Raw genomic sequence first — 12,868 nt, forward strand, 5'->3', positions numbered from 1 at the left:
AAATGATCCCTCTGTAGCATGTAATGCTGTTTGATAGCATCTTACCCACAGTAGAACTTCTTTCAAAATTGGAGTCAGTCCTCTCAAGTCCTGTTGCTGGTTTATCAACCAATTTATGTAATATTCTAAATCCTTTGTTGTCGTTTTAACAGACTTCACAGCATCTTTCCCAGGAGTAGATTCCATCTCAAGAAATCACTTTCTTTGCTCATCTATAAGAAACAACTCCTCATCAGTGAAGGCTTTATCCTGAGATTGCAGCAATTCATTCACATCTTCAGGATCCACTTCTAATTCTAGTTCTCTTGCTGTTTCTACTATATCTGCAGTTATTCTTCCACTGAAGTCTTGAACCCCTCAAAGACACCCATGAGCGCTGGAATCAACTTCTCCCAGACTCCTGTTAATGTTGATATTTTGACCTCTTCCCATGAATCATGAATTTCTTAATGGCATCTTGAATGGTGAATCCTTTCCAGAAGATTTTCAATTGGCTTTGCCCAGATCCATTGGAGGAATTATCATCTATAGCATCTATAGCCTTGTGGAATGTGTTTGTTTTTCTTTTTTTTTTAGGGCCACACCTACAGCATATGGAAGTTCCCAGGCTGGGGGTCGAATCAGAGCTCCATCTGCTGGCCTATGCCACAGCCACAGCAATCCATGATCCGAGATATGTCTGCGACCTACACCACAGCTCACAGCAACACCAGATCCTTTATTTAACCCGCTGAGCGAGGCCAGGGATCAAACCCGCATCCTCATGGGTATTAATTCGGTTCGTTACCACTGACCCACAACAGGAACTCCTGAAATGTATTTCTGAAATGTGTTTCTTAATAACAAGACTTGAAAGTTGAAATTACTCCTTGATCCAGGGGCTGCAGAGAGGATGTTGTGTTAGCAGGCATGAAAACAACATTGATTTTGCTGTGTATCTTCATTAAAGCTCCAGGGTGACCAAATGCATTGTCAATAAGCAGTGATATTTTGAAGGGAATCTTTTTTTTTTTTTTTTCTCCTGAGCAGACGATCTTAAAAGTGAGCTTAAAATATTCGGTAAATTTCTTCCCAGCAGTTAAAAGTCCTGGATGGCATCTTCTAAGAAGGCTGTTTCATCTACATTGAAAATCTGTTGTTGAGTCACCTTCATTAATAATCTGAGCTAGATCTTCTGGATGACTTGCTTCAGCTTCTACATCAGCACTTGCTGTTTCACCTTCTATTTTTCTGTCATGGAGATGGCTTTTTTCCTTAAACCCCATGAACCAACCTCTGCTAGCCTCAAACCTTTCTTCATTTCTTCTGTAGCTTCCTTACCTTTCTTAGCCTTCATAGAATTTTAAGAGAGTTAAGGCTTTGCTCTGGATGAGGCTCTGGCTTAAGAGAATGTTGGAGCTGGCTTGATCTTCTATCCAGACCACTCAGACGTTCTCCATGTCAGCATCAAGGCTGTTTCCATTATTTGCGTGTCCCCTGCTTCCTGGGACATTCAGGTTTAGGGGTGTGCCTGGTTGGCCCTGAAGCTTTGGCTCTGCCCCTATTTGCTGCCTTCCCCACCTCTCCACTGCTACTGGTCCAAGTTGCTTCCACCTGGACGATGACCACTTGTAACAGTTTCCTGCTTTCTCTGCCCACCCCCTTGGGTCTGTTGTGTATACATTGAATGACAAGAAATGGACTGCTTCTTGACTTAAAACTTGTAGTGGCTTCCGCTCCAGGCTCTTTATCGAGATCCATAAAAAGTCTGCAGTGTCTTTTGCCTACCCAGCTTTTTGGCCTCATCTCCCCCATACCCCACCCCCTGCTCCATTCCTCCTCTCTGACCTCACCTCCATCAATGACTGGTGTGATCTAGTTAGTCTAGGTCTTTCCTGGTCTTAGCACCGAATGTCTGACATTGCAGGAAACAGGTGTGGTTGGTCAGCCTACATCACCTCCCACTGCTCCCAGACCTCGCCCCCCACCCCTCCCCTTTGTTCTCTGTGCTCTTAGCACAGAGACCTTTGTTTTCCACAGTGGAGCCAAGCGCCCTCCTATCCCAGGGCCTTTGCACATGCTGATTCCCTGCTGGAGTTGTACTCCCCCTTCTAAGCTAGGTTCTTGCACGCTTCAGGCCCCTGCTCAGTTGTAGCTGTTCTAAGAGGCCTTGTGAGTACCTAGTGTCCAGGAGGATCCCTGTCTCTCCTGCCCATCTCTGGTTTTTTTTTTTTTTGTTTGTTTGTTTTTTTTGTCTTTTTGCCATTTCTAGGGCCATTCCCGTGGCATATGGAGGTTCCCAGGCTAGGGGTGGAATCGGAGCTGTAGCCTCCGGCCTATGCCAGAGCCACAGCAATGCGGGATCCGAGCCGCGTCTGCAACCTACACCACAGCTCATGGCAACGTCGGCTCGTTAACCCACTGAACAAAGGCAGGGACCGAACCCGCAACTTCATGGTTCCTAGTCGGATTCGTTAACCACTGCGCCACGACAGGAACTCCCCATCTCTGTTTTCAGAGCACTCTGTTCTTGCTGGCGCCCAGCACCGCTGGACCGTCCACCTCTCTGGTGTGCTGGCCAGATTGCTGCCAGATTCTTCCACTAAACTGGAGGCTCCTCAAGGGCAGGTACATCTGTCTGGTTCACCATGAAGCCCCAGCCCCTGGCCAGGGCCCAGCATGTGTGGCGAGGGTGCATGTGTCTGTTGACTGAATAAATGCACATGGGGATGGGCTCCTGCTGGGGAGTCATTTTCATCTTATCTAATGTTTTTAGTCTTCTCAGAAAAACAGGTAATTTTCTATGACTTAAACTACTTTTTAAAAAAGTTCCAAAGTTCCCATTATGGTTCAGTGGGTTAATAAGACATGTGTCCACAAGGATGTGGGTTCGACCCCTGGCCACACTCAGTGGGCTGAGGATCCGGCTTTGCTGTGAGCTGGGGCATGGGTCACAGATGTGGCTTGGATCTGGTATTGCTGTGGCTGTGGGGGAGGCCAGCAGCTGCAGCTTCGATTCAACTCATAGTATGGGAACTTCCATATGCTGTAGATGCAGCCATAAGAAGATAAAATAATATAAAATTAAAATAAAATTAAAGTTTCTTATCATGATCCTCATTCCATTAGGATTTCCCCAGATCTGCAGATAAGTCATGTGGATGTTTCTATTTGCTCCATCATCCTTCTGATTTTCCTACAAGAGTGAAGAGTGTAATAGCGTAATCCAGTGACAAAACGATCTGTCCAGGCCTTTGCTCTGTCATGTGGAGGGCACAAAAGTAACTGGTTTCCAAGGCTGCATTCCAGGGGCCAGGATCAAGTGCCGAGAACCCCTGCCGTGTACTCAGGCCCCCTCCTGGCAGGTGCAGGCACACCCCAAATGCAGGTGGCTCTTGAAGGACACTGGTTTGAACTTTGAGGGTCCACTTATACATGGATTTTTTTTTTCAGGAGCAAATACGAGTACCACACGATCTATGGCTGATTGAATCCATGGATGCAGTATCTCAGACACAGAGGGCTGACTGTAGTTACATGTGGTTATTTGACTGTGTAGAGGTTGGCACCTCTAATCCTCTCATTGTTCAAAGTCAACTGTACATGACTCGGAGTGGACATGTGAGTGGTTTTCCATCTGAGGCTTCAGGGTTGCCCTCTTTTTATTAAACAGACAAGAAGAGACTCACCTGTTCTTGGCCTCTGCTTTCTGTGGAGCAGGGCAGTGTTCCCTGCAGCCCTGGGACAGCCCAGACTAGAAGCAGGCATTAGAGAGGTTCTCAAACCCACCTGGTGGTCACAGTCATTTGTTGAGTTGCTTAAAAACAGATCTCAGGGGGGGAGTTCCCTGATAGCTGAGCAGGTTAAGGATCTGGAGTTGTCATTGCAGTGGCCTGGGTGATTGCTGTGGTGTGGGCCCTGGAACTTCTGCTTACCATGAGTGTGGCAAAACAAAACAAAATAGTACAAAACCAAAAAACAGATCCCAGGAGGGCAGTTCAGCAGCCTGAGGTGGCATGTGGTGTGTTTAAAAAGTTCCACAGGTGATTTTGATTTGGGACTTGCTTCTCAAACCAAGTGATTCTCAAAGTGGGGTCCCCAGAGTAGCAGAATCAGCACCCCCCTGGGAGCCTGTTAGAAATGCAGATTCTCAGGCTCCACTCCCACCTGCTGAATTGGAAACTGGGGGTGCAACCGTACAGTCTGTGTTAACCAGCCTGCTGCTGACGCTGATGCAGCTAAGCTTTCAGCACCACTGCCCTCACCTCTTCCAGGTGGGAGGCCTGAGTGGCCCCCACCAGGGTAACAAAGCATCAACTCTCTGGGGCTATCAGAGGCTCTTGGACTAAGCTGCATAAACAGACACCTGGGGAGTTTTTAAAAATCCTGGTGCCCAGGCTGTGTCCCAAGCCAGTGACTTCTCCCATCTGATTTCAGTGAGCAATGAGGCTGAGAACCAGCAGTGCAGATTTTACAATGCTCTTCTCCCTTCAAAGCTCCTTAACCACACCCTTCTTCCCTTAACCTATCAAAATAATGCACAGGGGGTAGTATCCTACATTTAAAAATGCTTTTGCAGGAGTTCCCATTATGGCGCAGCGGAAACGAATCCAACTAGGAACCAGGAGGTTGTGTGTTCAATCCCTGGCCTCGCTCAGTGGGTTAAGGATCCGGCGTTGCCGTTAGCTGTGGTATAGGTTGCAGATGCAGCTCAGATCTGGTGTTGCTGTGGCTCTGGTAGGCCAGCGGCTACAGCTCCAATTAGACCCCTAGCCTGGGAACCTCCATATGCCGAGGGTGCGGCTCTAAAAGGACGGGAAAAAAAAAAAAAGCTTTTGCAGATATGACCTCTGTGCTGAAACAACTTTGTGCTGTAACCAGAATTAAATCATCACTGTTATGCAGATTGGGCCACCAAGAAGGAAAAGGATTTGCTCAAGATCGAAGAAATAGAGACTGGGCCCTGGCTTGAGCCTAAGGCCCTAACTCTTGAGCCTCATTTGTTCATTCCTTCGTTTGTTCATTTGTTCGTTCATTCATTCAGCAGTGTGTATCAACTACTGTGCTAGTTGCCAGGCACACAAAGATGATGTAACTGAGCCCTGATCCCAGCCGGCTGAGAAGATGAATAGACTGGCAGACAGGTGAGCAGAGCAGAGCAGCAAGTACTTCAGTACAATTGGCAACAAGGCCTTTGGGAGAAGGCTGAGCAAGCATTCCAGAGCATTCGGGGAAAGTGACCATTGAGGGGAATTTCCCAGGCAGCTTGGTGGGTGGCCTGGGACATGCAGGGGATGCTCAGGCCACAGGAGACTGTATCTGCAGAGGTGCTCCTGGAGAAACACAGAGCATCCTGGGAACCTCAGGGAGATTTAATATCCGGACAGAAGGCTCCTTTGAAGACCTTGTGAGTCTTTCCCATCTTGAGTCTTCCTGTGGCCATGAATAGGTTATTCGGAAAAATCAGGGCTGTATGTTGAGGGCAACACCAAGCACTCCAGATTTTGACCCATTTTCGGTGGGTTCCAGAGGAAATGGACTTTGGTCTCAGAGTCTTATCTCTCATTTGGGCCAAGCACAGAGGAGGCCCTGCCTGCCTTGTGGCATAATGAGGGGGTCCTCTCCTGGGGCTCAGGGCAGGCAGTGGGAAGAGCTGGCAGTGGCCCAGATGAGTGTTTGCAGAAGGTGGAGCAAAAAGAGCAAGAAGCGCCAGGTCTGGCTTCCCGTCCTGCAGGTGTTCTTTGAGGTCACACCTTGGTCAAGCCCTTTGACCTCGGAGCCTCATTCTCAACTGAGCTATAGCTGTGGCTCCCACATGGCAGCAAGGTGGTGATGCCCAACAGGTGTGGCATCTGCAGCCTCTGGGAGTGGTGGTCGGGAGTGGAGGACCAGTACTGGGCTCTGATCAGGAGCCAGGGGCATGCTGGGGTCACCAGTTCTGGGTTTCCTCCTGGCAAATGTGGACACAACTGCAACTGCTGCTGCTCAAGGAAAACAAATACCGCATGGACAGCTGACAGCGAAGAATGTTCTCCCGGCATTTCTCAGTATTTCCTGAAGATGGGGTGCTTCCAAATAAGGGCAGGGAAAGAGAAGGGCCTCCCTGCTGGGAGTGGAGTCCCAGGACCATTTGCTTCTGAACAGAGTTGGGGTCATTTCCTCTTAGTGGAGAGACCCCCCTTCCCTCTCTCCCCAAGATGATGACAACCCCTTTGAGAAAACTCACCTCTCTGAAAAACAGTCTGTATTAACAAAAAATAAACTTTATTTTGGCATTTGGGGCCAGTGATATGGAGACACTAGAAATATGGAGAAAGATCCCTGGCTTTCCAGGAACGTAGGATTACAACCTATTGTAATAAAGCGTTTAAAGGATTACCTTTTAAAGCCCTTATTTGGAGATAATTTCAAACTGAGAGAAACGTGCAAGAAGAGTGCAAAAAATGCCCTTCTGTCCTGTATCCAGATTTGCCTGTTGCTGACGTTTTGCTCCATTTGCATTATCATCCTTCCCTGCCCCCTCTGTACAGGTGACACTTTTTTTTCCTGAGCTTTTCAAGGGTAATTACATTCACATTTGAGGGTAAGGTCCACACCTCATAGCGCTTCCCTGGAGTCCTTCAGCGTGTGTTCCCTGGAAGGGGGACTTCTCACAGAACCCTGCCTCAGTGACTTGAATGCTTTCCATTTATTGTCCTTATTCTAACCCAGTAAAGGTTCTGCTCCCCAATTCTGATTCATGTGGGTGTCTCAGGGTTTCCCACACCAACAAGCAATTCTGGGTGTCTGGGGGTTTCCCACGCCAACAAACAATTCTCAGACAACACCACCTGGTTGTTTTACAACTTAACTCTTGACACTGTTTACTAGGGGACAGCGTCAATCCCACAAGTTAAGGCTCAGTCCTACCCCTCTGCTTCACCACCCCCCTCCCATCATTTCAGGCACTGGTTACAAGTCTAGCTGTGGCCTGTCCTGCTGATGGACTGGCTGAGATCAGAGTTTCCAATAACCACCCCTTGGATTCTATTAACCTGCTAGAGTGGCTCACAGAACTGAGAAATATTTAACTTACTATGTTACCAGTTGATTATGAAAGGATATAAGTCAGGAACAGCCACATGGAAGAGATTCATAGGGCAAGGTGTGGGGAAACGGCTGGAAGCTTCTACGCTGTCTCCATTCACCAACCCAGAGGCTCTCCAAACCCAGTCCTGAAGTTCCCGTCGTGGCGCAGTGGTTAACGAATTCGACTAGGAACCATGAGGTGGAGGGTTCAATCCCTGCCCTTGCTCAGTGGGTTAACGATCCGGCGTTGCCGTGAGCTGTGGTGTAGGTTGCAGACGCGGCTCGGATCCCGAGTTGCTGTGGCTCTGGCGTAGGCCGGTGGCTACAGCTGCGATTCAACCCCTAGCCTGGGAACCTCCATATGCCGCGGGAGCGGCCCAAGAAATAGCAACAACAACAACAACAAAAAAGACAAAAGACAAACCCAGTCCTTTGGGGGGTTTATGCAGGTTTCACTACTTAGGTGCAATTGATGAAAACATTGGCTACTAGCATTTGGTGCAAACACCAGCCCCACCACCGCCTCCTTAAAATTCTTAAATGAGATCCAAAAGTCACCTCATTAACATAAAAAAAAGACACTTCTGTGGCTCTTAGCACTTGGGAAATTCCAAGGGTTTTAGGAGTTCTGTGCTGAAGACTACATAGATATTTATAAATCACAATATCACACCCAATCATGGACTTCATTGCTACATTTTTACTCTGGATTCAGTCTAGGATCAGGCGCCTTTCTGTAGTTTCTTTTTCTTCCAGACTAGCCCAGGAGCAAATCCCTTCCCGCTGTGGGCCATTGTTTCCTCACTGGTAAAATGCCAAGGTCCAGGTGGCTGATATCCAAGTTCTGTGATGATCTGATGCCCTGGGGTACCCAGCACAGTGCTTTATGTGATAGGTGCTTTTTAGATGTTTAACTGGAGTCCCACTTTCCATTTGAGGGAGCTTACATCTCACTTCCCTCTCTGAAACAAGACCGCTGGCAAGGGGGGCAGATCTAAAGACTGTCCTGGCCTCCAAGAGATCGCAAAGGTACCTGTCCAAAGGACTAATAGTAACAATGCATTTAGCGATTAAAACATACGGATAAGTGAAATGAATGACATGGTGTCACCAGGCTGGGAGGAAGGAATTGGGAGGTAGCTCTGTCATGAAGTACCTGTACTAGCTGCAAGCAGTATAGTGTCACTTGAAGGTGGGGCAAGATTAGTTTCAACTGTATATTTTAAACTCTAGGGCAAGTACACTATGTTTTCTCTAAGAAGCTCATTTTATTTATTTATTATTATTATTATTTTTTTGTCTTTTTTTGCTATTTCTTGGGCCGCTCCCGTGGCATATGTAGGTTCCCAGGCTAGGGGTCCAATCAGAGCTGTAGCCACTGGCCTATGCCAGAGCCACAGCAACGCGGGATCCGAGCTGCGTCTGCAACCTACACCACAGCTCACGGCAATGCCGGATCGTTAACCCACTGAGCAAGGGCAGGGACCGAACCCGCAACCTCATGGTTCCTAGTCGGATTCGTTAACCACTGCGCTACGACGGGAACTCCAAGAAGCTCATTTTAAATATAAAGACTCTGATAGGTTAAAAGGGATGGAGAAAGATATACCTTGCTAACACTAAGCAAAAAGCTGGAATAGCTGTGTTCATTTTTTCAGAATGAAGAAAAATATTATGGATGAAGAAGGGCACTACCTAGTCATAAGTGGGTCAGTTCTCCAAGAAGACATTACAGTGTATGGACGTAACAACAGGTCATTTGAACATGTGAGATGAAAATGGGTAGAGCTAAAGGGAGATATAGACCTGCCATTGAGGTTGGGGACTTCAACATTCCTCTCTCAGCAACTGACAGATCAAGCTGGCAGAAAATCAGTGAGGATAGAGTTGCCCTGAACAGCAATAGCCAATTTGATCTAATTGACATTTATAGAATACTCCATCCACCAAAAGCAGAATACACATTTTTCTTAAGCTCACATAGAACATTCATCAGGATAGACCACATTCTAGGTCATGATATACATCTTAACAAATTTAAAAGACTAGCAATCATACAAAGTCAGTTCTTAGACCACAGTGAATGAAACTAGGAATAAATAACAGAAAAAAAAATTTAGCAAATTCTCGAATATTTGAAGATGAAACAGCATACTTCCGAATGATTCATGGGTCCAAGAAGCCTTGACAGAAATTTTAAAATATTTTGAATAAGTGAAAACATGCAGCTTATTAGAATTTGTAGGAGGAAGCAAAAAGCAGCACTTTGAGGGAAATTTATAGCATTATAGTACCAGATAGTATAGTTTCACTGCCCCTCAAGTATTCTGGGCTCCACCAATTCATTCCTCTTTCTCCCTAACCCCTGACAACACTGACCTTTTTCACCATCTCCATAGTTTTGCCTTTTCCAGAATGTCATATAGTTGGAATCAGAGAGTATGTAGCCTTTTCAGATTGGGTTCTTTCACTCAGTAATATGCATTTAAGTTTCTTCCAAGTCCTTTCATGGCTTGATCTTTTCTTTTTAGTGCTGAATAATATTCCATTGTATTTGTGGACCTACCAAAAGACATCTTCGTTGCTCTAAGTTTGGGTAGTCATGAATAAAGCTGCTATAAACATCTGCATGACATCTTTATATGAATGAGGTTTTTAACTCATTTGGGTAAATACCAAGGAGCACAATAGCTGGCTTCTAAGGTAAGAGTATGTTTGATTTTGTAAGAAACTGCCAAACTGTCTTCTAAAGTGGATGAACCATTTTGCATTTCCAGGCACTGAATGAGAGTTCCTGTTCCTTCACATCCTTGCCAGCGTTAGGTGTTGTCAGTGCTTTGGATTTTGGCTATTCTAATAGGTAGGTAGTAGAACACACAGGTTTCATTTTTTGAGGTTCTGTGGATTGTTTGGATGGCTCTTCTCACATGGGCTGCTCAGCTGGGGCTGGGTGGTCCAGGCCTCTCACTTCTACTTCTGGACCTTGGCTGAGGTGGCTGGTGTGTTCTCCCATCCTTCAGCAGGCAAGCCCAGACTTCCTCACATATATATGCATCCCCGCCACCACCACCCATCATGGTCTATCCCAAGAGACTGGATATAATTCCCTGTGCTGTAGAGTAGGACCTCATTGCTTATCCATTCTAAGTGTAATAGTTTGCATTTACTGACACGGAAAACCCTGTCCATCCCATTCCTTCCCCCCGTCACCTTGGCAATCACAGGTCTGTTCTCTTGTCTCTGTGGACTCCACTTCTTGATGGGCACTGCTGAAAACTATTGTGTCCACATTTCCTCTGTCTGTGGCAATTGGTGACTGGGACCTAACTCAGCAACAGGATAACCTCTGATACTGCATTCAGAACCTCTGAATCTACATCTTAGGGTCCCCTGGAAAAGCAGCTTCTTGTTAATGCAGGGAAATAGAATAGGAAGGAGATTAGATACTTTCATTCTTCTTTTCTTTTCTTTTTTTTGTCTTTTTGCCTTTTCTAGGGCCGCTCCTGCGGCATATGGAGGTTCCCAGGCTAGGGGTCCAATCAGAGCTGTAGCCGCTGGCCTACGCCAGAGCCACAGCAACGCGGGATCTGAGCCAAGTCTGCGACATACACCACAGCTCACGGCAACACCAGATCCTTAACCCACTGAGCAAGGCCAGGGATTGAACCTGCAACCTCATGGCTCCTAGTCAGATTCGTTAACTGCTGAGCCACAAATGGGAACTCCTCGTTCTTCTTTTCTAATTACCCAGTTATTACCCAGTTGGTTTTGTTTCAAAGGAGCAGTCATATCTTCTTGGATCCATTAGGAACTCAAAGCCTCTGATCTTAATGCTCCATAAAAGAAGAACTTTGTCTTCATTTCTTTTTCATTTCTTTTTCTTTTTTTCTTTTTTTCCTTTTAGGGCTGTACTTGCAGCATGTGGAGGTTCCCAGGCTAGGGATCGAATCAGAGCAACAGCTGCTGGCCTGGGCCACAGCCACGGCAACACGGGATCTGAGCTGCATCTGCAGCTTTCACCACAGCTCACGGCAACGCCAGATCCATGACCCACTGAGCAAGGCCAGGGATTGAACCTACATCCTCCTGGATACTAATTGGATTCATTTCTGCTGTGCCACGGTGGGAACTCCCCTTGTCTTCATTTCTTAACAGCCGAGGAAGATGTTGTTGAGGTTTAAGGGGTCCTAATTAATCATGCTTCATCCCCTTCCATCTTTGGAATCAGTTGATAAATATATGCAAGCATTGGGAATTGGAGGTAAAAATAGTACTTCCGTTGCTGACAGTCCTGGACCATAGAATGAGGTTTGTGCTGCAGCCAGACGGGGTTCCCTGCTTCATCCCCTCAGAACTTGGGATGCCTATGAAAGTGGTACTTGGGTCTGCAGGGCAGGTCCCCTGGCCTGGCTAGACAAAGGAGAAGTGTTGCTGCTCAGATTTCAGGTCATAGCAGTCAACACAGAAGGATCAGTGTGAGTTAAGGATCTGGTGTTGTCACTGCTGTGGCTCAGGTCACTGTTGCAGCACAGGTTCAATCCCTGGCTTGGGAAATTCCGTATGCCATGGGAACAGACAAAAAAAAAAAAAAAAAAAAAAAAAAAAAAAAAAGAGGGATCAGAGCAAGGCTTAGGAGCAGGGGAAAGGGGGCCATCCAGGCTCTATGTGGCTGTGGCTCCTTCTGTCTTCTCACCACCAGTCAGCTACAGTCCTGCCTTTCCCATGGGGAGGAGTCAGAAGGGAGAGGATGGAAGGTTAGATGGACACTTTCCTCCAAAACTTTCTGTTCAGACTTTAGGACAGTTTTTCTGTATGCACTTATATTTAAAACCTCTCACTGAGGCATATAAACCTATAGAGAAGAACACACATCAAAAATAACTTATGCCTCATATATTTTCCTAAATTACAAACACTCATGGAAAACATTCGGATCAAGAATCTAAAAATTACCAGCCCTCTAGAAGCTGTATGAACTATATTGGGGGTGGTGGTGGAGGGTCTGGCTTCTTTTGTTTAAAACTACGATTGTGGCATTCCCACCATGGCTCAGCAGGTTAAAAACCCAACTAATATCCATGAGGATGCAGGCTTGATCCCTGGCCCCACTCAGTGGGATAAGGATCTGGTGTTGCTGCAAGCTGCAGTGTAGGTTGCAGATGAGGTTCAGATCCAGTGTTGCCATGGCTGTGGTATAGCCTGGCAGCTGCAGCTCCAATTCATCCTCTATCCTGGCAACTTCCATATGCCACAGGTGTGGCCCTAAAAAGAAAAACAAACAAATAAACTATGATTGTGAGTTTCACTATGTTGTATATAGATGCAGATTAATTCCCACTGCTATTTAGTATCCTGCGCTATGAATACCCTGTAATTTATTACATTCTACTGTTGATGGGCATATGTGTAGTTGCTGGACTTGGCTTATTACAACCATTCTACTATGTGTCTTTTAGGAAAAAAAAAATGCAAGTCTTTCTGGTTGATATAGCCCTGGAAATATCCCCTAGGGCCCAGCAATTGCAGTTCCAGAGGTATAGCCAACAAAAATGCCTAGTGATGTTAGATACTGAAAACTTTTCCAGAGTGGAACTGTTGGACACGTCTGCTGGCCACCTCTTTGCCTCCTAATGTCTTAGAAAAGGCAGATGTTCCTGCTCTATAGATGAAAGCGGAATACCAAGAGAGGGAGAAAACGAGTTCCCCTGTAATTGAAAAGAGAAAATTTAAAAAAAATTTAAAACAACTAAAAGGCACCAATCTTTCTTATTTTTTTGGATGCATTTCAAAATAGGTTGCAGACAATTAATAGACGGGATCT

This window comes from Sus scrofa, chromosome 17 (genome assembly GCF_054392235.1).
Source record: "Sus scrofa isolate SSC_HxYL_T2T_F1_AM1 chromosome 17, Sscrofa_HxYL_maternal_Yorkshire_Landrace_v2.0, whole genome shotgun sequence".
NCBI classification, from domain to species: domain Eukaryota; kingdom Metazoa; phylum Chordata; class Mammalia; order Artiodactyla; family Suidae; genus Sus; species Sus scrofa.